Here is a 27805-nt window from a genome sequence, read left to right as displayed (position 1 = left end):
TGGGACTATGTTATTAGAATTATGGGAATTTACTTTGCAGATGTCCAGTGTAAAAGCTTCAGGTCAGCTAAGGGCCCATGAAAAGCCCTCAGTGAAAAACACTTGAGGATTGACTCAGTGATGTTTAGTGGGTGTAGTCAGTTAGTAATATTGGTGCAGGACTCACTGCTCTTGCATAAACAAGGTGAATAAACCTGTAAGCCAAGCACCATCGGCAGGATGGCATTTCCTTTTCAAGTCTGTTGACTCCCGCGTCTGTCTTTCCACTTCCTGGGAAATCCTCGGCTGGGGGATTGTTCAGTGTGCTCTAGGATAAAAAATATCTCTTGGGAAGCTACAGCCAGGTTGAGGGGTTTTTTGTGTGTATTGTCACATGTTAGTAGCAGTTTGATTTCATTCGGCTAGGAGAGAGTGGCCAAGGTCGGGCTTTTGACCACCCACTTCCCACTACCCTCCCATCACAGCCCACCAGAAGTCACACAGCCCTTCACTGAGAGCCACACTGACCCGTGCTGCCTCCTCCAGTGGTTTTCCTTGCTGGAAGTCATTTCTGCTTTTCTCCTTGTCCACACTTGCCTCTTACACTTACAGCTTCCCAGCCTGGTCCGTCCCTAGCTGCCTCCAAGTTCTTCTGACTGACGTAGGTATGTCTCACCCTAGCGGTTGCATCCAGTCTTAGGTTCCAGGTTCTGTCCAGTGTCAGACTCTTTCCTTTCTTAGCTTTTGCCAGCTACCCCACCTCTGACCTTTTCCATACCTCTGAATTCCAGCCACACCATCTGGGGGCAGGATAAAGATCTCACTTTTCGACTTCCTGTTCTATTTATCTGTGCTGCATTACATGGTACATACAAACCACAAAGCTGAGGGACTTCAATGCTTTAGCTTATCACGTCTTACAGCTTTGTGACCAGGAATTCCTGCGAAATTCAGCTGGGCCTTTGTTTCTCTCATGTGGCATCGGTTGAGACCACTCAGTGGTTTCAGTTGGCAGCTGGATCTCCTGGAAGCTTCAGCATGAGCTGGGTCGCGGGCTTGGCACTTTGGTGGGGAGTTCGGAAGGCATTCTCAACTGGGACTGTCCACTGGAGGGCCCGCACATGTTGGTCTCAGAGGGCTCAGGCTTCCCTGAGACTGGGGATTCCCAGAGAAAGGAAGTAGAAGGTGCTGGCCTCACAGACATGGGCCCAGTGTCCCATAGCCCGCAAAGTCCTGGTTTTAAGAGAAGAGAGCCTTGGATTTACCTCCCAGTGCATACCCAGCAGGGTCTGCTGCCAATGGTGGTGGTCCAGCACTTGCTTCACTTGTTTCTCGCTAAGGTCTGGGTGTCCCCTAAAAACTCCCCGCTGAAATTAGGTCACCACTGTGACAGTGTAAAGAAGCGGGGCCTTTCAAACTGGATCAGCCTTGAGGACTCTGCCTTCATTATTGCAAGAGTCAGGGTCATGGGGGTGACTTCATTGTAACAGTGACCTCTTCGACTTGGCTGGGCATTTCCTTGCCACTTGATGCTTCCCACCATGTGATGTAACAAGAAAGATGTGCCAGATGCTGGACCTAAGCTCTTGGATGCGCCAGCCTCCAGAACTATGAAGACTTGCCCCCCCCTCCTTTATTTGTAAGTTGCCCAGTGGCAGGTGCTCTGTGGTGGCACCGGAAAGCATGGGCCAGCATTCTTGGTTTCGTATTCCAGTTCCCCACAGCTGGAATGCCTCAAGTACTTTTGGTCTTTGGGGCAGGTATAAGGAAATATAAATCAAAAAATTATTTAGTCGAAGAAGTTTCCCACTCTGGTCACTTTCTTGAAGAGGTGTCATGGCTTTGGAGAAGAGGTTGAGGAACCTTTGATGATTAATGCCTCGAACTTGGGACTAAGCTGATAGCAACATATGAGTTTCCTCCAAGGCATGACAAGTTAGGGAACATGAGGTGCTACTCTTTCTGCATGAAAAAATGCAATTGATCTCAGGGAGGCTCATGTTACTGGTGAGATAGTAAATAGTTTGGGCTTTGCAGGCCAGCTAATTTCTGCCACATCCACTTACCCTTGTCTGTGTATTGTAAAAATGGCCACAGAAACCTGTAAGCCAGGTTACAAAGTTATAACAAGGCTGTGTTCCAGATTTCATTTGTAGGAAGGGAAATTTGAATTTTATTTTTCCTTTTTGTTTTCTCTCTCTCTCTCTCTCTCTCTCTCTCTCTCTCTCTCTGTGTGTGTGTGTGTGTGAATGTGTGTGTGTGTGTGTGTGAGTGTGTGTACATGTGTGTGTGTGTATGTGTGTTTCAGGAGACACTCTTCTTTTGATATTCCCGGCTCATAAAAACAAGGGAGGTGCTAAGGTAGGTTATAGTGTGCTGGCTCTGAGATAATGAGCTTGCTTCTGCTCTTGTCTTAGGCTTGACTCAGTGCCCATTGATTTCTCCCCTAAAACATAGAATGTGACTATTCTGTCGCTGTAGTTCTGGGGACACAGCATGGTGTGTCTGGTGATGCAGCATCACATGTCCCCACACTGTCGTGCACACACGTGCACAGCCTTAGAAATCACATTGGAAGAAACAGGTTCACCTTTCGCGTCTCCCTTTCCCTGCATAGCCCTGATCATCCTACAGTCTCCTTCCAGTCTTTGACAGTTCTGTCTTGCCATCCATGAGCATCCTGTGCAATGCAAAGCAGATCGCTCTGCTGCCGGCTCTAGTTTCCACCCTGGACCCGGTTCTGGTCCTAGACAAGTTTATCTTTCTGGAGCATCACTGGTGCCTTCGGGAGTTCATCTATTTATTTACATTGTTTGCGGGTGGGTGTGATGTTGTGCCGTGGTGCATGTGGACATCAAGGACAACTTGTAGGAGTCGGTGCTCACCTTCCGTCACATAGGTCCTGGTAATCACACTCAGGTGCCAGGCTTGCTGGCAGATATCTTTAGACACTGAATCACTACTCCAGCCCCGGAGATATTCTCTTGTCTTATCAATAAGCTGGTCCCCAAATGTAAGCTTTTCCCAGTAGTGTGGTATATAGAGGTTTCTGCTCCCGTATTTTTCTCTTCTGTATTGGTCTCTAAATTTTTTCTTTTAAATTCCATATCAATTGTCTTTTTAAAAGCTCAACACTCAGTCTGGTAAGCAATGAACTTTCTCTCCTGCCTGATGTCTCCATCTGCGGGGGATGAGCTGACCATTCCAGAGTACCAAGCACCAGAAAGGAGCTACAGGGTGTGCTGAGAACTGCCTGCCATGGTGCTGCTTGGTCACTCTCCCCTGAAATGGGATTCCATTCTCCAGTCACTGGTAATGGACTTTTACAAAGTCCATCAGCCCATCTTAGACATATTCCATGGCAAGGAGAAGGAGCGGAAAGGTGGAGCAGCCAGGGCAGAATACTGCTCTGGGAGACTTTTAACAGCTCCTAAACATGTTCCCCACCCAATGTTCATGTGTTAGAAGTCTAACCCCCTATGGAACAGTATTGGACAACAGGTTGGATAAGAGGGGACAGGCTGGGGTTGGAGTGAGGCAGCAGATGCTGTACTTACAGGAATGCACTAAGGAACAATCGGGACTCTCCCGCTGGTACTGACACGCTTGTCTTCTGCCATGGGATGCCACACTTAGAAAGCTCTCGTGAGATGCCAGCACCTTGATATGGGGTTTTCCAACACCAGAATGAGGAGAAATAAATATATCAGTCTGTAGTAGCTTGTTCTGATTTTTTTTGTGTTACATAGCTTGACACCAGGAAGTGGATCACCTGACAATCCTCTCAGCCAGGCTAACAAGACTCCCGCAGACCTGTAGAACCAGACAGTGTCACTAAGTGGAGTGGTCGGTGGATACACAGGCGGTCCTCAGTCCTGGTCCCATACCTGCTTCATCCTCCTCCATCTCAGTAGCTGGCGATGCCGTGTTCCTCATGCTCAGGTCTCCTACGCTGCTATGACTCTGTTGTGTTTACGTTTCCCTTGAGTCCTACTTTCAACCCTGCAGAAAGTAATCTGTTGGCTTCTTTCTTAAAATATGCTATGAATGTATTACCTCTGCCATTCCCACCCAGTTCCTAGTCACTGTTACCGCTCGCCTTGATTGTTGGTGGCATCTTTCCACCCCTTCTCTGCCCTGTGCCCTTTCCTTCTGAAAGTTGAATTGTGATCCAGAAGCTAGATCACAGTCATGAATGGCTGTCTATCCATTGGGATCTCATTTCACCCCAAATTGATGTGGGAAGTCCTTCTGTCTATGTGTTGCTTTTATTGGTAAATAAATAAAGGAGCTGCTTTTGGCCAGTGGCTTCCCAGAACATAGCCAGGCTGGGAAAGATGTATAGAGGGAGTAGAAGGAGTCAAGGGGAAGCCGTGTAGCTGCCGGCAGAGAAAGACATGAGCTGCCAGCTGGAACCTTGCCAGCAGGTCACAAGTCTCATGGTAAAATATAAAATAATAAAAATCTAAGATTTAAGAAGTTGCTAGGAATACACTAGAGTCATTGGCCAAGCAGTGTTGCAAATAATAGAGTTTCTGTGTGATTATTTCGAGTCAGGGCAGTCAGGAAACGAACTAGCGGCCTCCCACAACACCAAATACTAGTGAGCGCCCCCAGTGTGCTTCAGTCAGTCTCCTAACCAGCACGGTCTCTCTAGACTCACTTCCCACCATTCATTCGTTCGGCTCTAGCCTCTTCAGCTTCACTGACGTCTCTTTACAGCTGTAACCCTTGTGCCGGCTTGGCCCTCTCTCCACTGTGCGTCCCTCGTCCCAGGAAACCGCGTGTCTGGCTCTCTCACCTCCTCCAAGTCTTCCCAGTGAAACCAACCTTACCATTCTCCTCTGCTTCCAGCTCCCGAGCCACCTAACACTCCTCATTCTCGGTCACTGCTTTCTTTTTTCTCCGCAGGGCTACTCACAATCTCACTAGTTGCTTATCCTCTGCTTCCTCTATTGGGATTGGAAGCTGCATGAGGGGTGTGGCTGCTGTCTGTATCATCAGGTGCCCTAGTTCTTCACAGGACCCAGCACAGAGTAAATGCCCCGTCAACCTTAATGAGTGAGTGCACAAAGCCATGAAGTTAGTCTTAGGTCTGGGCATCCAAGCCCCTTTTCTCTTCTCAGATCCTCTGGTGAGTTTTCTCATGGTTATATATACAAATGGGAAGTTTAGCTCATTATAGGAAATCACCAAAGAATGCGTGTACAGGAAAGGAAGCGGGCTTCTGGTTTTTGAAATCCACTGGGGCATTGATATTTCATGATGACCAAGACCAGTTTCCTGATGCATAATCCTAGAGGGAGAGTCTCCCAGATCTGTACCCCTGGGCTGTGATTGGCCTTTCTCGGGGCCTTAGCTTTTCTACCTCTGAAAAATGGAAATCGGTAGACAATATTGCTTTCTCTCCACATGAGAGAAATTCTATCATTTGGTCCATCGAGTTAAATAAAACAGCCTGCTGTTTTTAGTTTGTGTTGCCCCCTTCTGAATGTTTGTCAAGGGCTTAGGCTCTCTGCAGACCAGAACAGAGTTTCCAGTCTCTTGATTTCTTCCCCCACTGTCCAAGGTGCAAGGCCCTGAACTCGGCTGGTGGTCAGCATGCTTTGTCTGCCCAACAAAAGATAAATTGTACTGAAGTCAGAGTTCCCCCTTTGTCTGAAGTCTGCTGTCTGGTGCAGTAGTGGGAGGAGAGGAGTTACATCGCCGACATCAGAGGCCACTACACTCCTTGCTGCGTATCCTGCCTCTAACGGTGATCACGCTGATCGATAGATGCTTCTGTTGTCCATGGTTAAAACACACAGGCCACTGTCACAGGCTACCCGGAAATAAAGGAGTAGGGGGACGTCTTAGCATTCTGTGGATTCGTGTGAGGTTTCAAGTTCAAAAAGTTTCTTAAGTGAGGGGATCAAAATTAAGATTTATGCCTAAGGCTCAGACCAACTGGGCTTGGTTACTGTCAAGAGAACATGAACTAAATACATGAAATGAGAGAAAATGGAGAAGGAACTGCCACTCCATGTCCTAAAACCACAACCTCACATAGGGTAAGGCATTAGAAAAATGAAAACACATTTAATTATTTTGATCTTAAAATGTTTTTGAATGTGCTAATCATCACATTTGGAATGTAGCTCAGTCAGTAGAGCCCTTGCCTCGCATACAAGAAACCCTGAGTTCATTCCTCTACACTGTGTAAACTAGTTGTGGTTTGGAATATATCTGTAAATACCAGCCCTGGGGAGGTAGGAGAATGGTCAGGAATTCAAGGTCATCCTCAACTAGATAATGGCTCTCAGGTCAGTTTGGGTTACATGGGACCCTGTCTTAAAAAGTAGATATACATTTTAGTAATAACTGGCTTATTTACCTTTAAATAAGAGTTTTATTAAATGTACATTATTTTAGTATAATTTTATAGATATCATAGTTTGATAGACTATTTTCTTCCAAGAGCACATTCTTAATTTGATAGAGAAAAATAAGAGTTAATACTTTTCCTTCTCTGTCTCTCTCTTCACACACACAGGGTAGGGACCAGGGTAGATGTATACACACATAGAGAAAAGGTAGGGGAGATGCATGCACACAGACACATAGATAGATACTTGCACACACACAGATATATATGCGTACACATATGTACCCCCCACACACACATTTTGTCTTGGTGATGTACAATGTAACTTTAATATCCAAATACAGCCTTGGCCCCTTAAACTATCTTGTAGGACACTGGAGAATGACAAAGCCTCTGAAAGCTTATATTTTTTTTTAAGAAGGTAGAGAATAAAAGGCTAGAATTCCAAACGTAGCATGTGACATAGTCCATTAAAGTTTCAGGTCTGGTGCTGTGCAAGGAGACCATTGGCAGAAATCCAGAGGGGGTTCCTCGGGGAGGGCCTCAGAGAGGGAATCTTGACAGATGGGGACAGTTTAGCTCAGGGTCTCTCTCACACCTATGGCTTCAGCTTTGCTTTCCAAACGCTCCGGCTTGCCAAGTTTCAGCTTGTGTGCAAAATTTTTGCCGCTCAGCCATCACCTAAAACGAGGCACCTGCACGGCATGTTGGTCCACAGAGAGGAGGGAAGCTGGGTGACATCCAGGACAAATGAAGTCCTCCAGGGCAGAGGGAAAAATAGAGAGAGAAAATGAAATGGCGTCGTCCCAGGGACTGCCGACGCGAGAGGCTGGGAGACGGGACAACTGGCAGAGATTCCACTGTGCTGTTCACTGTCAGCTGTCCAGCTTTTCAAATGTCACCCGAGGACAGCGCAACAATTAGCATGCAGCCAGACACGCACAGTGACTACACATTCTGGCTTGCTTGGGGGCCACGGTTGAGTCTTAAACAAAAGCAGTTTTGGGGGGGAGGGCAGATCCTGGGCCAGGCTTTCTGAGAAAGAGAAATTATGCTGCCGTGACGAGCAGCGGTTCAAACGACAGCAGGTTTGCCTTCCAACACTGTCTGACAACCAGGCCTTGAAAGACATCTTCATTTGTTGTTGGGCAGCTGAGGGAAAGTCACTAGAGATGTAGAACAGCATCAAAGCTCCCCATTCTCTGCCTTCTGAGCAGCTAACCCTAATCCCAAGCCTCTCTGCTACAAAAAAAAAAAAAATGATCTCATATTTATATTTGTTTGTTCATCTGTTTATTTAGTGTGGCACTGAGTGTCAGACCCAGAGCCTCATGCATACCCTGCTTGGTGATCTCTTTCTCTCTCTCTCTCTCTTATGCATGCATCCACTCACACACACACACACACACACACACACACAAATTAATTCAGCAGCTCTCAGCCGGTGGGTCATGGCCCCTGCAGGGGCCGCAGATCAGATATCCTGTCCATCAGATATGTATGTTGCAATTCATAAGTAGCAGTAACAAAATGACAGTTATGAAGTAACAATGAAATAATTTCATGGGTGGAGTCACTACAACATGGGGAACTGTATTAAAGGGCCTCGGCATTAAGGAAGTTGAGAACCACTGAACTATTAATTAACTGATTAGGAAGAATTGATTTTTTTCTCTTTCCCTCCCTCCCTCCCATCTTTCCTCCTTCCCTCCCTCCCTCCCTCCCTCCCTCCCTCCCTCCCTCCCTCCCTCCCTCCCTCCCTCCCTCCCTTGCTCCCTCCCTTCCAGACAGGGTCTCACTTTGCAACCTTGGCTGACCTGGAACTCACCATGTCGACCAAGCTGGCCTCAAACTCACAGAGATCCTGTGCCTCTACCTCGTTAATCCTGAGATTAAAGATTTTTGCCACCACACCTAGCAGAACTGACTTCATTTTTGGGTGTTCTGTGCAAATATTTTTGTGGGAGGCACAAAAGACAGGGTGTTCCATTCAGTCAGGCATGTAGGTTCTCTGGAGATTAATGGGTCACCTATGAACACTGGATGTTGTGTTGATTGCTGGGTTGAGGTTGGGAAGCCCATGTTTTTCTTCTAGGTGCTAGAGGAACATCAGTGATGTTATAATAGTATGTTAAAATGGGGGAGCAGCAGACAGTGAGACATTGCTGTCCCTATGCAGCACATATTCTAGATATGACCAGGTTCAAACCTAATCAATAGGAAAATGAACCAAGAAGAGAATAGGTTCTTAGCTTTCTAGGTAAGAGACATGTTGTCAGCTGCAGACACTTGGCCTGATACAGGCATGGCAACCGCACGTCAGTCTTCTCTGGTGGCTGTGGCAAACAGCCACACTTTGTGACGTATTGGACTGAAGCTTGGAGCTCAGTGATAAGAGTCTTAACATGCACAAGGGATCAGTCCTCAGCACTGAGAGATAGCATGTTTAGAATAGCACAGCCCTGTTCTCTTTCGGTTCTGGAGGTTAGGCAATCTGACACAGGTGTCACAGGGCTAAAATCAAGATGCTGACAGGCTGTGTGACCTTCTGAAGGCTCCAGGGAGATTCTGTTTCCTGCTTCCCCAAGGTTCTTGAAGTTGTAGCCTTTCATTGGCTCTTTGTCCCTTCCCTCTTCAAAGCCCGCCCCAGGAAGTAGAGTCCTTCTTACCTGTTAGCATGCTGACTTTTGACCTCTCCCCACACACAGATACACATGGCTTTCGTCATCTATTTTTCAGGCTCCTATGATGTCATTGGTCCAAACTGGGTATTCTCCAGGATAGTCTCCATCTTGTAAGGACAGCCATTAGCATCCCTAATTTCCTCTTGTCATGTGACCTGACTAATTAAACTCTTGATGGCACACTGGCTGGTTCAGGGGTGGGAAAGGAGGAAGGCACCTTTCATATCCTACCATATACTCTCCCACCCAGTCTGTAAAAGCCCTGGTGCTGATAAATATGATCAGTGCTGGAGAGAAGCAGCTCTAAAGCTCAGAAGAAACTAAGGTTGCTTGGCTTCAGCCAGGAATGACTTGAGTTCTCCATTCTGTGTGCCAGCTGCCATTCCATGATCCAGCAGGACAGTGTAGTTATATCCTCTAGGGAACGCCCTGAACCCCAGAGAGGCCGCTCTGTGAACATATACTGTTGCTGTTACTGCATCTGATGCTGGGGTTATGTGCAACATAATATGTGACACATAGCTCAGTCTGCATCCTTTCCCATCTCTCCTGGGTCCAGCCCACCTCTCCTCCCGCAGTGATGGCAAACACATTGTCTACCTTAGTCTGTTTTCCCCTAAATTGGTAAGTGTGCCAAAAGAGTAGTGCCGGGAAATTTGGGTGAATAATTTAACTATGGTTGTGAAGATAAAATAGAGCCTTAAGAAGAAAAATTGACTCAGAGGTGCATGAGGTCACATAGGATCAAACGTGAGCCTCCAGGCTTCCAACAACTGCAGCTGCATCATGGGTCAGAATCTCAAGCCTAAAATGAAATCCTAAATCCATGGATCATTAGGCAGGCTCCACCACCACTCCCTTTCTCCTTTCATCAAAGAAGTTTGCATATTCACATCACTGAGTCACCTCTCTCTTCCTCCTTCCTTCCCCTTTAATCACAACAGAGAGAAAAAAATTCCAGCCAGGCATTAAATTGGGTCAACAGCTAACCCAGCATGAATATAGACAGCAGGGCTAGGAAGTGGTGTGTGCATGCCCAGGAAATGAATGCCACTATGCTGCCTGCATCCACACGCCGCAGAATAGTGCAAGGGGCCCTATTAAGATGGAGAGTAATAAAAGATGTGAGGATGTATGGGCACCAGCAGCCAATAAATACCCCTGCCTTAAGAAGGCATTGGTTTCACTTAATGGCTTCTAATACCTCCAGTGTAATCACCCAAGGTAATCTTTGTCACGAGAGTGGGCCTAAAGGACATCTAGAAAATGCCACAGCCTTGAGTGCCTACGAACTGATCTGAAACCACTGATGATGGTAGCGACACAGGGCCGCCTTTATTCTCAAAGGCTGCCACCGAAGGCAGGTGGAGAAAGACGTCCTTGATCCTGCCAGGCACTCACAGAAGTAGAAGCGACAGTGCACAGACCTTTGCTAGCTGCAAGAGGACAGCCATTTCCTGCTCTGCTGTGTACAATGGCTCAGAAATGCACTCAGCAGCCAGGCATCCTACCACTAAACAGTGCCAGTGGCTGCTAGGAATGTTCATACTGTTGGCTCTGCCTAGATCAGTGGTTCTCAACCTGTGGTCCGCAACCCCTTCACAGGGGCCACATGTCAGATATCCTGCATATCAGATATTTATGTTATGACTCATAACAGTAGTGGAATTACAGTTATGAAATAGCAAAAATAATTTTTTGATGGGGGGGCCGTCACAACGTGAGGAACTATATTAAAGGGCTGCAGCATTAGAAAGGTTGAGAACCACTGCCCTAGGGATCTGAGTGAAGGGTCTTTTCTTCCTGTGTCATACCCTAGACATGGCTGCATGTGGCTTTTGTTTGCTCCACGTAACCCAGCAGTGGCTACAGCAATGCATTAGGACAGACTCCAGCATCAGCCCTTGGTGAGCAAGTGACAGCTGTCCCCTCCGGCTCCACTCCAGTCCTCCCATTCCTTTGAAAGTGAATGCACAGGGCTTTATATATAATATACAATATAATGCCCCCTCAACGACCATGACCAAATTTCCAAAGCTTATGTTACTTTATGTTTTTTTTAAAAAAAGACAACATATGTAAGCTTACATGGAAATATTATCCCGAACTATGCTATAGTTGACCCACAGTAATCCGTAAGCAGTGGGAGGAGAGCCAGAGCCAGAGAGACAAAAGTTGTAGTTGGAATGAGGTGGGGCCTGAAGCTGAAGACCACAGGCAGCCTTGAGAGTAACAAAGAGCAAAGCCATCCAGCCTCTCCTAGGAGCTCCAGAGGAAACCCCACCTCTGCAGCCACTCCAGACTGCTCATCTCCAGGAAGACAATAAATCTGTGTTTCTTTAAGTCAGTAAGTTCAAGATCGTACTCAGGCAGCAGTGGGAGGCTGCTGTAGCTTAACCTGTTCTCTTCCTCGGGATTAGCCGTGTTACAGGTTAATAGCTACAGAAAGCTTACCCTAACACATCAGAGTAAAGTTCCACCACCTCGGCTCCAAAAAGTGCAACATGATATTAGCAACTCCAACTGTGGAATTTACTTTCACATTGTAACCGACAAAAATGCTCACTTGTCTTGTATGGTTGTTATCTTTGGAAGATTTGCTTGCTATTTTGCTATTCTGATTTTTTTTAAAAAATCCCTTTTAAGGAAAACATAATTTTGAAAGTAAAATGGTACAGCAATTAAAAATTTAAAGAATAAAAATTTAGCATTGTGGCAATGCCATACTGTGTGATCTGATAGTGAATGAGAACATGAATATTTTTGCCCAAAATGAAAGTAGCAGAAAAGCAAAGATAGATTGATTTCCATCTAAAGGCCTGGAGGGGCTCTAGGGTAGGAGCTCCAAGGACAGACACGCTATGCATGATCTCTGGTTCAATGGATGTGATTAACTTTTCTTCTGGGGTTAGGTATGTTACATGGCACTGATTTAATGACTGGAATATTATTTACACAGGTCTGACCTAAACATACGGCCCTTTAAAAGCAAAGCATGTTCTCAGTCTCGTAGCAAGGGAGGTCATCAGGTCGGAAACACGGGGACTGGTTGATGTACCCCTGGGGATCTGAAGACTGGAGAGACCGTGTGTCAAGGGATATGGGCAGCTGGCAGGACCCTGCCTTGCCTCGATCTGCGGCCATCTGGCTTCAGTGCTACAGCTACAGGGAGCCTAACTCTGACCACATCAAGCGAAGAAGTGAGTTCTTCCTCAGCACCTCCAGCTGGAAACCCAGCTCAGCAGACACCTTGAGAGTAGCCCTGTGAGGTGCTGCTGCATGGAGACTGGCTAGCTTTGTGTTCAGTTTCTAGACCAGTGCTTCTCTACCTTCCTGATGCTACAACCCTTTAATTCCAGTTCTTCGTGTTATGGGGACCCCCAACTATAAAATTATTTTTGTTGCTACTTCCTAGCTGTAATTTTGCTACAGTTATGAACTGTAATGTAAAGATCCATGCTTCCCGATGATTTTTGGAGGGGGCTCGCAACCCACAGGCTGAGAACCACTGTTTTAAACCCTACCATGGAAACTGGTTGCTGATTGTCCTCAGAAATCACTTTTTTACTCATAAGTCCTCTGTTCCTCAAAAGAACAAACCCTGGTTCTGGGGTGACGGTAATTGTTAAGAAGATCTTAATTTGCATCTAATGCCAGTTTTTATTTGGAGGTAGTTAGGGCAAAAAGATACCTCAAAATCCCCTATTGGGAGAGGAATACTAAAGAAAGTAGCAGTAAATGCTGGCCCAGAATAAACGTTGAATATTTGGTTTCCCTGGTTTTGCCGGTCTCCCTCTACTCTATGAAGGCGTGGAAGGAAGGGTTTGTTTTACCTAACACCTGTCACCTAAGCTCCTGAATGGTCCGGGATCTCAGAGGTGTTAAGTGAATTTACGGATGGCGAAGGGGGCGGGCAGCTTCTCTGAGTGCTCACCACGTCACAGTGAGCGAGGTTTCCTAGCAGCGCCAGCTCCAGGCTCTTCCCAACAAGTCTGAAATAATTAAAGGGCAGCTGAGGCCTTTTTCTGCCTTGGGCTGCGCTCATGTAGGATTATCAGCCTGAGGCTGCCCTGAAAAGTCAGTGGGTGTTGATTTGTTTATTCTTCTCTGATTCATTCCATCCTGACTGCAGTTTCCCCTTCCTCCGCTCTTCCCAGGCCCTGCCCCTAGCTGCCCCTCCATTTCACTTCCAAAAAGAGCAGGTCTCCCAGAGATAATCAACCAAACATGTGTAACAAGTTACGATAAAACTAGGTCTAAACCCTCATAGCAAAGTTGGCTGAGGCAACCTAATAGGAGGAAAAGGGCCCCAAGAGCAGGCAAGGGTCAGAGACACCCCCACTCCCACTATTAGGAGCCCCACAAGAACACCAAGCTACACAACCATAACATATACGTGGAGGACCTAGCACAGACCCATGCAGGCTCCGTGATGGCTGTTGATTTTGACATAAGAGCGTGCACCTCAAATGTCTGAGTATCACTCAGAAATTTTAAGATGGAGTTTGCTGCTTAGGCTATTATGACAGGAGTTTCACCTTGCACAATTATGGCAGCGGCGTACGGTCTCTGTTATGTTTGTGTTTAAAGCTGGAGTCTGTTGTTCGGAAAGTCAGGAAGGGCGAGTAGGTGTGAACAGTCTGCTCAAGATGCCATAGCAAAATGCCATTTACTGAATTGTTTAAAGATGAGGATTTTATTTTCCACACATTTCTGGAAGCTAAAAAAAAAAAATACATGGACAAGGTCCAGCAGGGTTCAGATTAGGGTGAGGGCTCTCTTTCTCTCTTTCTTACTTCTCAGAAGACGACTTCCTGCGGGAGTATGAAGAGACCAAGCCTCCGGTGTCTGTTCTCCTAAAGGTGCCAAATCTGCTGCCTTGGGGGCCCACTCATGGCCTCATGTAGCTGCAATGACCCTTTGTTAAAGACTTTGTCTCCAACAGCGATCATATTGGGTGCTTGGCTCCAACATAAGGATGTTGAAGGGCCACAGACATTTAGTCCTTAGCAAACATAAAATGGGGAGACAGGAACAATGATGAACCCCACATCAGTGCGTCTTTGGTGAGTGTTTTGGTATCCTGTCCTCACCAGGGAATGCAATGTATAACTGGCCTAGGAGCTGGAGAAGCTGGAGAAGGGGCCTGGAGGAAGGAGGAAAGGTTGTGGTCTGTCTGGCTTGGCATTGCCCTACAGTTGATAAGCAACAGGTAAGCCATCAGATATGGACCTGCTGTGTCCCTTTCGCCCTCAGAGCTCCTCCACGAGGGTCTCCCATGACCCACTCTAGCCAGAACTATAGCAAGGAATTCTAGGAAGTGCAACTGAGATCACCCCAAGTTGACATCTTATAAACTACCAGTCTTTACAGGAGAATTATGTCTAAGATTGGGAGAAATGAGGGCCTTTACTAGTACTTTAATGAGCAGTCAGTCAGTGGCTTTGAAACAGATGTACGAAGAGCCAAATACTGTTGATGAGACAAGATGCTGATGTAGATGTGGAAGACTGGTACAGTGATGGGTTGTTGAGTCATGCGTGAATAAGAAAGGAGGGCAGCTGTGATGCCTCTGGTCTGGATACAGACTATACTCTGTATATGTGCAGGAGAGAGGGGGAGGTAGCAGACCACGTGAGTCAGAGTGGATTCGTCTGGGATGCAAGGCCTGTGTAGGCGGTTGAAAGTCAGAGGTCAGATCAGAATCCAGGGCAGAGACCATTTGTGGACTGCATGGTTGTTTCAGACTTGGAGCTTCTATCATTAGAGGATACCTTGTTCACTGCCCGTAAAAGTGATCGAAAAGTTGAACCTTGTTCTACATTATTTGAAGGAGTTTGAGATCCACCTGGTCCTTCCTATCCTCTAAAGATATTTGTGCATTTTTTCTTGTGTGTGTATGTGTGTACCCATAAGAGTGTGGTGTCTGTGCTTGCTAACACACACATGTGCCTGTGCAGGGAGAGGGAAGGGTTGGTGCTTGTCCTCTTGGGCAATAGTAGAGACTAGAGGTTGATGTTGAGTTGTCTTCCTCAACCTCGTCTCTGCTTTTTTTAAAAAATTATTTTATGTGTATGAGTGCTTTGCCTACATGTATGCCTGTCCACCAATAGAGATCCTGATGTTTTCAGAGGTCAGAAGAAGATATTGGATCACCTGCAAAAGGCATTACGCATAGCCGTGAGCCACTGTGTGGGTGCTGGGAATCAAACCTGGGTCCTCTGAAAATCAGCAAGTGCTCTTCACTACTGAACCACCTCTCTAGCCTCTGCCTTATTTTGGAGACAAGGTCCCTCGATGAACCCAGGGCTCTCTGTTTGGTGTAGACAAGCAGGCTAGCAAGTCCCCCAAGACCCACCCATCTCCTCCCACTGCCTCCGGCACTGGGGTTATCAATGCAGCTGGAACCTCCAGCTTTTCCATGGGTGCTGCAGATTCAATCTCAGGTCCTCATGCTTGGACAGCAAGCATTTCACCTGGTAGTCCATCTCCCCAGGCTACTAAATATTAATAATATTTACCCGTATTTTTCTTCAAAAAAATGAATGGATCTTACCCTTCATATATGGCCAGAGGCAACTGATAAATTTGAAACTAAAGTTGACTTGTAATAAGAGTAAATGAGTAAGTTGTCAAAATAGCCGGGATTGGAGAAAGAAAGCTACAAACAGGACTTATTTCAGAACTGAGGTAACGTGAATGAAATCATATATAGAGTTTACTGATCCTGAGTCCCCCAAGGTATTGGTTCAAAGGTTGTATGCGTGGAAGTCAAGTCTAACGTGGACCAGGTTGTATAGCTGAGATATCCAACTTCACACTGTTTACCTGGGAAATGGCAACAATGATTTTATCTCACAGAACAACTGCAAAAACCTTATCTACTAATATAGTCATTCAACAAGTACATAGGGAGGAAGAGAGAGACCTTGCTCTCATGGGAGCAGCCATGGAGTGAGAAGAGAAAGAAAGTAAATAGTGTATCATTAACCTCTCGACGCCTACTACCCAAGAAGCCATGTTTCACATGTGTCCTGTTCTGTGTTGCCATTTCTCTTATACAAATGCAGAGGCAGAGGTGCCTGGCCCGAGACCACTCTGTTATCAAGTGTCAAGGGCGAGACTCAGCCTGGGTTCTGACTTCACAAATCCCTCTTCCAGCGGAAAACACAAGTCCTCAGTTCACAGACTTCCAACAGTAAACCAAGCACATTATCTCACTAGGACAGATGGTGATGACATTGTACTCACAAACATCGACGTACGCAGATGCTCAGTCAGTGACAGGAAACGTAAACACGGTCCCAACAAACTCGTTTCCTGAAAGTTAGCTGATTTCCATTAACACCGAGATAGTTAGGGTGTGCTAACGCAGAAGTGAGACAGGCCAGGCGGGTGAGCTGGGAAGCGGGAAAGCCGCAAGATCCTTAGGGTAAGAGGATGCCCTGGAAACTAGCCAATTCTGAGAGCTGTCCATGTTATCCCCATCACAGATACAAGTGATGTTGGGTTTCCACCACTCAAGTGATAAACTCAGTAAAGAGGGTAAAAGGAAGAGGGGGAACCATGTGACAGCAGGCAGCTGGGATGGGAAGTCAGGCCACACCTCTGTGAAGGGGAGACATCTGAAGAACAGAAAGGAGACAAGGATGTCAAGTCTCGGGAAGGCCACTCCAGGAGAGGGAACAAGGGGTGAGAGGCCCAGTGGCAGAAATAAGCTTAGTCCTGGAAGAGAATGCCAACCCTATTGGCAAGGGCTGGCAAGAACAGGGACTGGAAAGGCAGGAAGGAACCAAACCCTGCAAGACATTGAGGCCTACTGTGATGCAAATTTTATGGAAAGTGAAGGTTGCATTGGAGGATTTTAAGCAGCAGGGCCATCATGTTTGTGTGTATTTTTAAGCCGCTGTGGCATTACTTCTAGACTGTTCGCGATCGTTGAAGATGATTGCACAGTGGCGCACTCATGCATGCCAGGCTTGGAACAGAAGAGGCAGGAAAATGCAGGAACTTCTGGATTGTGAGAAAGAGTAATGAAACAGGTCAGACCCTGTCTGCGGTGCAGACTTTGGTAGACTTTTGAGATGATGTGGTGGCTCTGTGGTCGCCCATTTATACCTTCTCTCCATAAAGTGTCTGTGTCATTTCTGCAACTTTATTCTTCTTGGTCACCGAGGTGCCAGTAGGTTAGCACCAGCTGGTTTTGGAATTATGGCAATATTTGATTAATATCAAATTCTTTTCAGTTCCTGAAGTCAATTGCTATGCCTAAATTGTCAGAAGCATTGAATATCTGACTAATGACCAGGATCCCCACGTCTGTGGCAGTCACGAGAGGAGTTGGGAGACAGGGTGGAGCCCCATGGGAAGAGGTAACCATCTCCTTTTGCCTGCATTGGCCATGCCTGGTTTTAACCACAGCCTCAGAGATCTCTTGCTTTGGTAGGATCTCAAAAATAGTCTAACTTTGCTAGAGTTAACATGCAAAGTGGTGCATATTTAATGGGCACAGATTGATGAGTTTGGACATAGGCAAGCATCTTTAGTACCATTACAACCATCGGAGTAGCAAACCTATGAATCATTGCCAAACACTTTCTTAGATCCTTCTCTTCATTTCTCTTTGTTTGTGTTATAAGAACATGATTTAAAGGATTTATTTACTTTTGTGTACATAAGTGTTTAACTGCAATGTGTGCCTTTATACCACACATGTGTTTGATGCCCAAAGAGGCCACAGAAGGCATTTGCTCTCCTGGAACTGAGTGATAGGCAGTTATGAGCCACTGTGTGGGTGCTGGAAATAGAGCCCAGGTCCTCTGCAAGTGCTCTTAACCTCTGAGCCATCTCTCCAGCCTCCATGAGAACATAATTTTAAGTATGTTCTCCTAGCTCAGTTGCTAGAATTAGCTGATTCCCAGAGCTGCAGAAACCAAGCACAGTGTCACATGCATGTAATAAATACCAGCAGTGTCACATGCATGTAATAAATACCAGCAGTGGCACATGCATGTAATATCAACACCAAGGAACTAGGCACAAATTACAAGGATCAAATTACAAGGTCAACAATCCTAGGTTACATGGCAAGTTCTAGGCCAGACTGAAATACATGAGGCCTAGTCAGAAAAAAAGAAAGGAAGGAAGGAAGGAAGGAAGGAAGGAAGGAAGGAAGGAAGGAAGGAAGGAAGGAAGGAAGGAAGGAAGGAAAAGTTTAAAATGCAAAGCTTTATCTCTGGTAAATAATTATTCCTAACTTCTTGCTTCTCCCAGTCCCTGCAACTACCCTACTATTTTCTGTTCCTGTGACCTTGACCGCTGTAGAACACTCCTAGAAAAGTATAATAATTAGTGTTTGTTCTACCCCTGTCCTTAAAGCTCATCGCGCTGCATCCTATGACCTTTTTTAAGACTGGATAATATTCTGCATGGTATGTATGCCACACTTTATCCATATGTCAGTGGACATCTGGGTCTTTTTCTATAACTTGGCTTTTGTAAATAATGCTTCCGCGAACTTCGGAGGGCAAGTCTGATCTTAGTTACTCTGGACGCGTGCTCAGCCATGGGGTTGCTGGATCACATGGCCGCTCTGTGCTGTGCCCACAGCAGGTGCACCATCTCACATCCCCACCAACTGTAGACACGAGTTCCTCTCCCTCTTCAGGAGCACTTATCTTTAAAGCACAGCTATTTCAGCTAACGTCAGGTGAGACCTCATGGTGGTGCCAACCTCGTCTCCTATATATTAGTAGTACTGAACGCTTTGCCCATTTCTGTGTCCTGTTTGCATTGCTGTTTAGATCCTCGGCCCATTCTTAATTTGTTGTTTTTGTGACTCCTGAATTTTCAGAGTCTTTTGTGTTTATCATAAACTGTTAGCAGACATACGGTCTGCCAAGGCTCTCTCCCATTCTGTAGATCACGGTTTCATGTTTTAACGATCTCCTCGGCTAGGAAGAGGCTTTTTAGTTTCATGTCATGCTGCTTCGTTTTCACTTTACACTGTATTTTCAGTTTCGCCTTCAGAAATACCTGCCCCGATTCATGGCTTCCAGCTGTGCTTTCTCCTGGCGGCTTTATTAGTTCCGGACTTAGGTTTAAGTGGATTCCTCCTTGGGTTAATTCAGGTATGGTCCGAGAGTGGCTTAATTTGACTCCATCGCATGTGGATATCCAGTTTTGTGGGCATGAATGTCCTTCCCCAACTGTGTATTCTTGGCCCCGGTTTGTTTCTCAGCTGTCTGTCTCTTCCCATTAGCCCATCTGTCTCTATGCCAGTGTTACGTAATTTCGATTACCATAGCTTTGTTATGTATTTGGAAATGATGAACACGGTATTTCCAGGCTTGTTCTTTTTTCGAGATATATTGATTTCTACGTTTCTCTTGTGGTTCTGTATTCTAGGCTTGTTTTTCTGCCTCCGTGACAAATGCCTCTAGGATTTTGGAGGCAGCACTTAACCTAGGAGCTGCTTTGGTTCGTGTGGGCCTTTTAGCGGTATTAACTCTTCCCGTCCACTGAGACTCTGTTTCCCTGTGTCTTTCTTCACAATAATTGTCAGCGTGTTAACCTTTCCCTGCCTGGCTTACATCCATTCCTAAGTTTCCTGCCTTTTATGCTGTTGAAGTGGAACTGTTTTCTTAGTGTTCCTTGTAGGAGGCTTGTTGTCGATGCATAAAAATGCAGCTGGAGTTTGGGTCTTGATTTAGTACCAGGCAGCTCCACTTGTGATCATTTAAATTTTGTTGAATATTCAGTGCCTTCTACATATAAGAGTCTGTCATCTGTGGGCAGAGATCATTTACTTCTCCTTTCTGATGTGAATGCTTCTTGCCTCTTTTTCTTGCCTGATTGCCCTGGCTAGACCTTCCAGTATTGTGGGCAGAGTAGGCATTCTTTGTTATTCTCAGGGAAAAAGCCTTCCACTTGGGGCCATTGACCATGATGTTGGCATAGGCTAGTCGTGTATGCCAGCTTTTATATGGAGATGAATCCTTTCTATGCCCAGTTTAAGAGATTTTTTTTTAAAAAAATTATAAACAGGAACTGAACTTGTCAAATACTTTTTCTACATTTTTGAGATAATCATGTGATTTTGTTTTTTTGATTTTCTTAATGTGTGGTATTATATTAATTTGTGAAAATCAAACCATCATTGTGTCTGAAGGATAAGACCTACTTGGTCATGATGATCATCTTTAAGCTCAGTGTGCATTTTGTCAGAGCCTTTTTATCCACCTCCATCCATGTTATTGCTACATGGTTTTCTTTGTTGGGTCTCTGTCCTGGGCAATTCTAGCTTATAAAATGAGTTTGGAAGTATTCCCACTCTACAGATTTCTGGAAGTGTTTGAGAATGAATGATACTAGATTCTTCCTCAAATGTCTGGTACAATTCGCTGGTGAGGACATTGTAGAAATATGACAGGTATAATTTGTATCAGGGACTGTTCCTCTTAGCCCATCATTCACATCTGCTAAGAAGGCAGAGGCAGGGAAACCACAAGTTCAAGGCTAGCCTAGGCAATGGAGTAAGTAAAAGGCCAACTTGGTCATCTTTGTGAGACTCTGTCTCAAAAGTAAAAACAAAAAACAAAAAAAAAATTAGAGGAAGTCTGGGAATGTATCTCAGGAGTAGAGTGATTGCCAGCTCTAATACCATCATGCTGAAATTTCTTGATCAGACCACTGAATAAAGGGGCTCCAGGAAACAGACTCCATATTTGACTAGTGATTGCCTCCACTACTAGGACAGATTGGCTAGAGGGTTTTTCTCGGAGGTAGCAGGAACCTTTTTGTTTCTTTGTTTGCTTTTTGTTTATTTGTTTGTTTTTCAAGATGGATTTTTCTGCATAGATGTAGCCTTGGCTGTCCTGGAACTCACTCTGTAGACCAGACTAGCCTTGAATTTCGAGCTCTGCCTGTCTTTATCTCCTGAGCATGCTGGGATTAACGGGTTGTGCCACCATGGCCCAGCTAGAAGCCTTATTCTTCTGGTTAGGACAGGAGAGTATTAGACCTAGATGTCTGTTGTACGCTGCCACATCCCAAAGATGAAGGCCTGGAGAGAAGCTACTCAGGATGGGTGCCAAAGGGCAGGGACAGGTCCTGTACTTATCCCCTGGTTAATGGTGCTGGCTTACTGTTATCTGAACCCAGAACACTTTGAGGGTAAAATAAGGAGTTAGGCTGTGGGCAACCAGAAGGCTAGTGACTGACTAGAAGATTGCCATTTCTGGGAAGCACTCTCAAGAGTACCAAACAGAGGTGGCTTTGAAAGCTGGGATCAGGTTTGTCTTAGATGTCTTTCTCACCCCGACGGACACGGCCCATTAAGACAGAATTTCTAAAACTCAGCCATTTCCCCAGTTTTACTAGCTCTAACTACCTGAACCTAGAGTTCAAGAATTGGGTAAGGTCCATTTGTCCTAACATTTATAAGCAGCAATGTCTCAAGGAATCCAGATGTGCCAGTGATGAGATTGAAGGCTACCAATGTGTTTTAAAATGAAGATTATAACCACTTTATCCAACAGACTAGAAAAGAGTGCTTATCATTTTATAATATTGATCTTTAAACAACCTTCTATCAAGGAAGTGGCCCCACCCTTCAGTTGGTAGCTCAGGAAATGATTTTGGCTTCTTGTGGATGTATGAGTGTTGTGGCCACATCTTGGCTCTCTTCACCTGCTTTTCCTATCTGTTTCCTTCAAGTTCTGGGTTCTCCGTTTTGGTTTTCCTTCAAGTTCTGGGTTCTCCACCCCTCCACTCCTTCCGTAATACTAAGTTTGTTACGATGAGAACTGATTTGTTTACAACACTGTCTGTTGATGCCTTGCCTGTATCACTGCTGAATGGCTGGCACAGCTATTCGCAAAGATCCTCCGGACATTACAGTTCAATCTCTCTGTGCCCAGTCGTGGAGAGGGATCCATATTCACGTTCATCCCAGGAAGTAGTTGCTGCTTCTCTTTCAGACACATTGGAGCAGAGGTGACTTGCCCAAGACCTCTCTACCACCAGTGTCAAAGGTGAGGCCCAACCCTTGGTCGGTACCGTCAATAGAGTCTTCTGACAGAAAATGGAAGTCACAATTTTCATATCCGTCTTAGGGCAGAAAGCCCAAGTTCCCAGTCCCACATCCTTACACAGCTTAAGTGGAACACGCTATCTTATGGGGACAGATGGTTATGACTTTAAATAGTCAGAAAATCTAGTTAGGCAGCTGTTTCTCTGATGACAAGAAGTATAAACATGGCCCTAATGACTGCATTTGCGGAGACTTGCTGGTCGCTCGTGTCGGAACCGTAGCTTTTACTGTCATTCTTCAGCCTGTATTTAAAAAAAAAATCAAGCATGAAGAGACGTGGCATTTAAAATGTGTTTACTCTTCACCGTCAAGACAAATAGAACCTTTCACTCAAAGGAATAAATGTAAAGTTCATTTTGGCGTGGGAAGTCACGAATGAAGGGCAGGGAATCGAGACCTCCTGGGAAGAGCAGGCTCATGAAGTCCAGCCAGGGAACAGCAGGACTGGCCTTGCCCAGGATTCCATAGCCACATAACAGCTATGACTGCGCTGGTTGTGAGATCTTGGGCATCCTACACCACAGACTACAGCAAACCCATTTATGGGGTGGGCTCCTTCTCGGGACCAAAACATCATTCCTGTCGCTTCCCTGGTCCAGTATCTGATGCAGCCATTCACTTTCCCATGCCCTGTTATATTAGAACCTAGGAGGTGGTGGTGTTTTCTTCCATTTTATTCTCACTGTCCCAGCTCCCTTCCTCTGTGCTCAGTGTAATGTGAGTTGAAGACTGCTTTGAACTGGTCCTTGTTGGGTGAGCCTCTTCACTGAGGCTCAGCTTCAGGAAGCTCAAGGCCTCCTAAGCCCTGCTTCTCGTTGACACACTGAAGGTTGATCTGAAGAGCCCTTGCCTTGCTCCTAGTGCTGTTTCATTCACTATAGAAGCCGCACAGGAGGTGCGGGAGTCATAGGAATACAGTGGAAGAAAATACGTTTAATTATAAATTGGCCCTCATTAGGAGGATACCTTTCAGAAAATGTTCAAATTGTGCTTACCTTGCCTGAGCTTCTCGTGAGTTAATTAGAAGCAACTACACTCACCAGTGACAGCACCACAGCTGGCTGGATTGTTTGTAGCTTCCGAATATGTGGAAAAGGGAGAAAGATTTGAAACTCAGTCATTTCAAAGCCAGAGAATCCTGTGATCTGTCCTACAGATTTTGAGGTGTTTCTGTCTCAAAGGAAGATGCCATGAAAGAGAGAGCACTTGGGGCGAACGTTTCTTCAACTTCTGCTCTTTACTGGATGACCACAAAGCCTCCAACTCAGCCTTTCTTCTGCTCACTCAAATCCAGGCTCAGCTCCCCACTCCTCAGGCAGGTTGAGGGCCATCCATTCCAGCACTCTCCCAGGCACCGTCTTACCAGCCCTCATTCCCCAGGCTTTGAGGCCCACATTTGTTAATGACCTCCCTATGTTATTCCACCAGCAGGCAAGCTGTAGTGGCTGCTATTTGCCCAGGGCATACTTTGTCCCTCTTCCTCTCCTCCCCTGTAAGACAATGTAACTACGCTGGCTTTCATATTCCATTGGCTTTGTATTAAAAGCAGTCTGAATAGATTGCCCTGCTCGTTGGATTTAAAGCTTTCACAGGCTCTGTCTGTATCTTATTTATTCATCTTTGGAACCTCACGACCCCAGAGTTATCTGTCCAAAGCCAGGGTTGCGGAGTGTTTGCTGCACCACCCCTCCCTCTCCTTAGCCACATACAGAAGTGGGGAGTGACAGCCACACCTCTCGCCACTAAAGAAAGGGAGGACGGAATGAATAGGAGAATAGAAGGCAAAACCCACGCGAGGGGAACAATGTCATTAAGGGTGACTGAGAAATCTCAAATCCTGAATGAAACTCACCTGAATCTAGAGTCCAGAAAGTGAGGAGTTGGTCCTGCCAATAAGGCAGCTCCTTCCTGTGTTGAAAGCTTCTTTCCCCTTCAGACTGTTTTAACAGTGCCCTCTACAGGCCATTCTTAAAATGGCAGCACTTGCCGCCTTTAACACCCTAGACTTCTAAATTTACCTGAATACGGTTACATCAAAGGGATGTTTTCTTACTGCACTCCCATCCGAACCCCTCCCCGAATACTGGAGTTTGTGATAAGCCACTACCATATGACAACTTCAAGAGTGTTGTGTTTCTGTCCCTAGTCATTAGTCCGGACCCCTGGGGTAGACTGCTGGTGACCAAGGCAATGCGGGAAAGTGGTGAGGGGACTTCGGACAAGTCCCTTTGTCAGAACTGCAATTGGCACATAGGGTTCTCGAAGCCAGGCTTGGGCTGGGTCACAATGAGGCCCTAAGGGCTGTTCTGTTCTCTCCCCGCTACTTTGTTCCTACTCTGCCTGATTGTCCCCCACCCCCAGCCAACTTCTTTGCTCCTTCTATCTCAAACACAAAATTCCACATATTCTGAGTCAAATACCTCACACCATGTTTTATTTATAAGCAAATCTTGACCAGCCTATGGCTCACACTGTTCCTTCTATCTCCATATCTAAGTATAGTCTATCCTGGCATGGGCCAGTAGGTCCTCCTTTCCTATAAAAAAAATCAATACAAGTCCATTTCTGTGAGCTAGGTGGTCTCCGTGGCAACTTGTCCCCTCTGCGCTGATCCCCTCAAATGGCAGAAAGCAAATGGACACAGCTATGTCCTGGTAAGCTTACCTGGAGAAAGAACTGACAGACTGGGTTTGGCCCACAGGTCCTCATTTGCTAACCCCAGGGGTATACTATGGCCAGGCCATGATGAATCTGCAGAGACCACTGTCATGTGACCATGACTGGGCAAGGGGGACCTGAAGTCTAATGCATGCTTAGCTTCCCCACCCCTCCTATCACAGGAGAACTTATTGCAGCCCAAAGGTCCTGGCTGCTCTCGGACTGTCTCCCGGCAGAATGAACACCCTTCGTAATTCATGTACTTGGGTTGACCTGAGAAAGATAACGGAGCAACATCATAACTTGCATACTTATATAATAGCCCAAGGCTCCTCCAGCCCCTTGTGGATATGTGACTGGACCCCAGGGGATGCCTGAAACCACACATAGTACCAAAGGCTACACACACTGATTTTCCAATACATGCATACATATGATAAAGGTTAATTTATAGGCACAAATAATATTAACAACCACAGACAATGAAACAATAATTATAACAACACGGTAGAGTAAAAGTTACCTGAATGTTCTCTTTCTCTCTTTTCAGACTCCACATATTGTTCCCTTACGATGAAAATGGTGAGGCATCCACCACACTCTGTAGTAATAGCTTTCGTTATGTCAGGACTGAGAGCCAAGCATGCTGGCACACACTTTTAAGCCCAGCACTTGGGAGGCAGAGGCAGATGAATCTCTGTGAGTTCAAGGCCAACCTGGTCTACAGAGCGAGTTCCAGGACAGCCAGAGTTGTTGTTACACAGAGAAACCCTGTCTCAAAAAAAATAAAAAACAGAGAGCGAGAGTGAAATTAGCATGAACGCATCTTCCCTTCTTCCCAGTTCCACAGACAGAAGATCGGGACCTACTGCAGACCTTAGCCAACCCAAGTCAAGGGCTTTCGGCTTTGCTTTTAAAGGCGGGCACTTCATGGTCCTTTTTTTTTTTCTGCTTCTGAATCTCCAGAATGATTTTTCATACACTGTGGGACCATCATTTAAGAACAATGAGTTATTTGAACACAAACAGAACCGCCGCACAGCCCCAGTCAGGCTCCTGAGTGAGGCTGCTGCTGACTAGTGGGTAGGTAGTGCATGCCCGTGGACCCTCTGGATAAAAAGACGATCCACATCCCAGCAGGATGGAGTGAGAAGTGTTAGAGTTCTTCATGCTACTCAAATGCCATGAAGTTTAGAACTTATGAATTTTCCCTTTAATAGTTTCGGATCATGGTTAATCATAGATTAACTAAAACTGTGTAAATCACTGTTACAGATAAAGGAGAGAGAACTGTTTCGATGAGTATAGGTACACAACATATCTCCTTTCATGTTAATAGCTGTATAGATTGTTATTGTGTATGTTATATACACATGTCATATATGGCATACATGTGTCTGACATATTTATCATATATCATATATGTACGTATGTGTTTGTGTATGTGCATATATATGTATGTATGTGTATACAGATATATATACACACATGAAGAGAAACAGACTTGTCGGAAGACATTAGCTTGTACACTTATAAAGACAGACAAATCCCAATGTCTGTGATGTGAGTATGCAAGCTAAAGACATTCGAGGGCTGGCAAGGGTGCTCTCGTGTGAATCCAAGACCTGGAAAAGAAGGGAAATTGAGGCTTCAAGTCCAATGCAAATACCAGCATGTTCAGGACCCAGGACCTGGTGATCCACATCTGGAGGAAGGAAATAGTCCCTCTTCCTCTTGGGATAATCAACTTCTTCAGTGCTATTAATGGGTTGGATCTCGTTAGTGGTCGTAACCAAAACCACTATATGATAAGGGAGACAATCTTTCCTGCCTCAGTCTACCTATTCAAATATTTACCTCCTCCAGAAGCAGTCTCACAGATGCATCAGAATAGTGTTTGAGCAAACCGCTGGGCACTTGTGGCCAGTCAAGTTGGCCTAAAGTCACCTCACAATTAGTTTACACACAGGTGTCCTGCACTAGCAGTTATGGCTTTCTTTCCAGGCCTTGCTTTATGTCTATGTTAGTGTTAGTCCACCACTCCAGAGATGCGGAAGCACACAGACATTGAATGGGAGCACATCCCAATTAGGACCATTTGCTGACAACGAATAGAAATCTATTTGTTGTGGGAGATTTGTTTGTGTTGCTGCTCTGAGACTGCCAATAGAGTTTGGAGGGCAGAGCCCACAACAGCTGGCTGGAGTGGACCACAGAGTTTCTGATGAACTCAGAGGAAGTCAGAGGGACACACAGGAGAAGAAGGAGAGTCTAGGGAGATGTGAGGTGTGAGGACATTTTTGATTGGGGAACGAGGAGAAGAGAGCAGGTGATCATTTCTCCGTTGCTCCATGGATCTCTTAGATTTATTCCCTAGTATTTAACTCCCAAGTTTTTATTCACTTGTTTATTTGTTTGCTTGTTTATTTTGGTTTTTCAAGACAGGGTTTCTCTGTAGCTTTGGAACCTGTCCTATAACTCGCTCTATAGACCAGGCTGGCCTTGAACTCACAGAGATCTGCCTGTCTCTACCTTCTGAGTTCTGAGATTAAAGGTGTACACCACCACTTGCCTGAGTTTTATTTTTTAGTGAAATAGTAAAAGAAGTGGCAATACTTACTCATTATCTCAGGCCAATGAAGGAGCTGTCAAAACTAGTTTGATCATGTTCTGCTTAAACATGATCTGTGCAAGTGGGAGGAGAATGTATGGATTTTCTTGGTAAAGGTATACCCTTGGATCACGTGACCATCACCAAAAGTAGTAGAGTTACATGCCTCAAGTGTAGCTGCAGTCGCTTGTACCTGGGACCGGGAGTAGGAACAATCCATCAGGAATGTCTCCCAGGTAATTATTCCACAGAAGGAAAAATCCCCCAAACAGTAAGTCTAATTGGTTAGGAGTTTATCAAACATTGTTATAGTTTGGATAGGACGTATCCCCCAGCCCCCTAAAAACAAGCTCACGTGTTCAGAATTAAAAGTTTGGATATCAGCTGGTAGAGTTACTTCGGAAGGTTCTGGAAAG

General features: G+C 45.6%; 1 protein-coding gene across 7 annotated transcripts in view; it reads left to right on the top strand.

Moving 5' to 3' along the window:
* The window catches only part of Rgs6 (regulator of G protein signaling 6), a 533969-nt gene that overhangs the window by 305353 nt on the left and 200811 nt on the right, over positions 1-27805 (top strand). Inside the window, exon 1 of one of the 7 annotated variants that reach the window (XM_085697416.2) lies at positions 19072-19157. The exons of the other annotated variants lie outside the window; for them this stretch is intronic. The gene's annotated coding sequence lies outside the window, so the exon portion shown is untranslated. Of the gene's footprint in view, positions 1-19071; positions 19158-27805 lie in introns of those variants that run through there. 7 annotated transcript variants of the gene reach the window in all.

This window comes from Myodes glareolus, chromosome 11, assembly GCF_982192425.1.
Source record: "Myodes glareolus chromosome 11, mMyoGla1.1, whole genome shotgun sequence".
NCBI lineage: Eukaryota > Metazoa > Chordata > Mammalia > Rodentia > Cricetidae > Myodes > Myodes glareolus.
The sequence above is the reverse complement of the archived record's forward strand: the minus strand, read 5'-3'. Positions and strand labels throughout refer to the sequence as shown.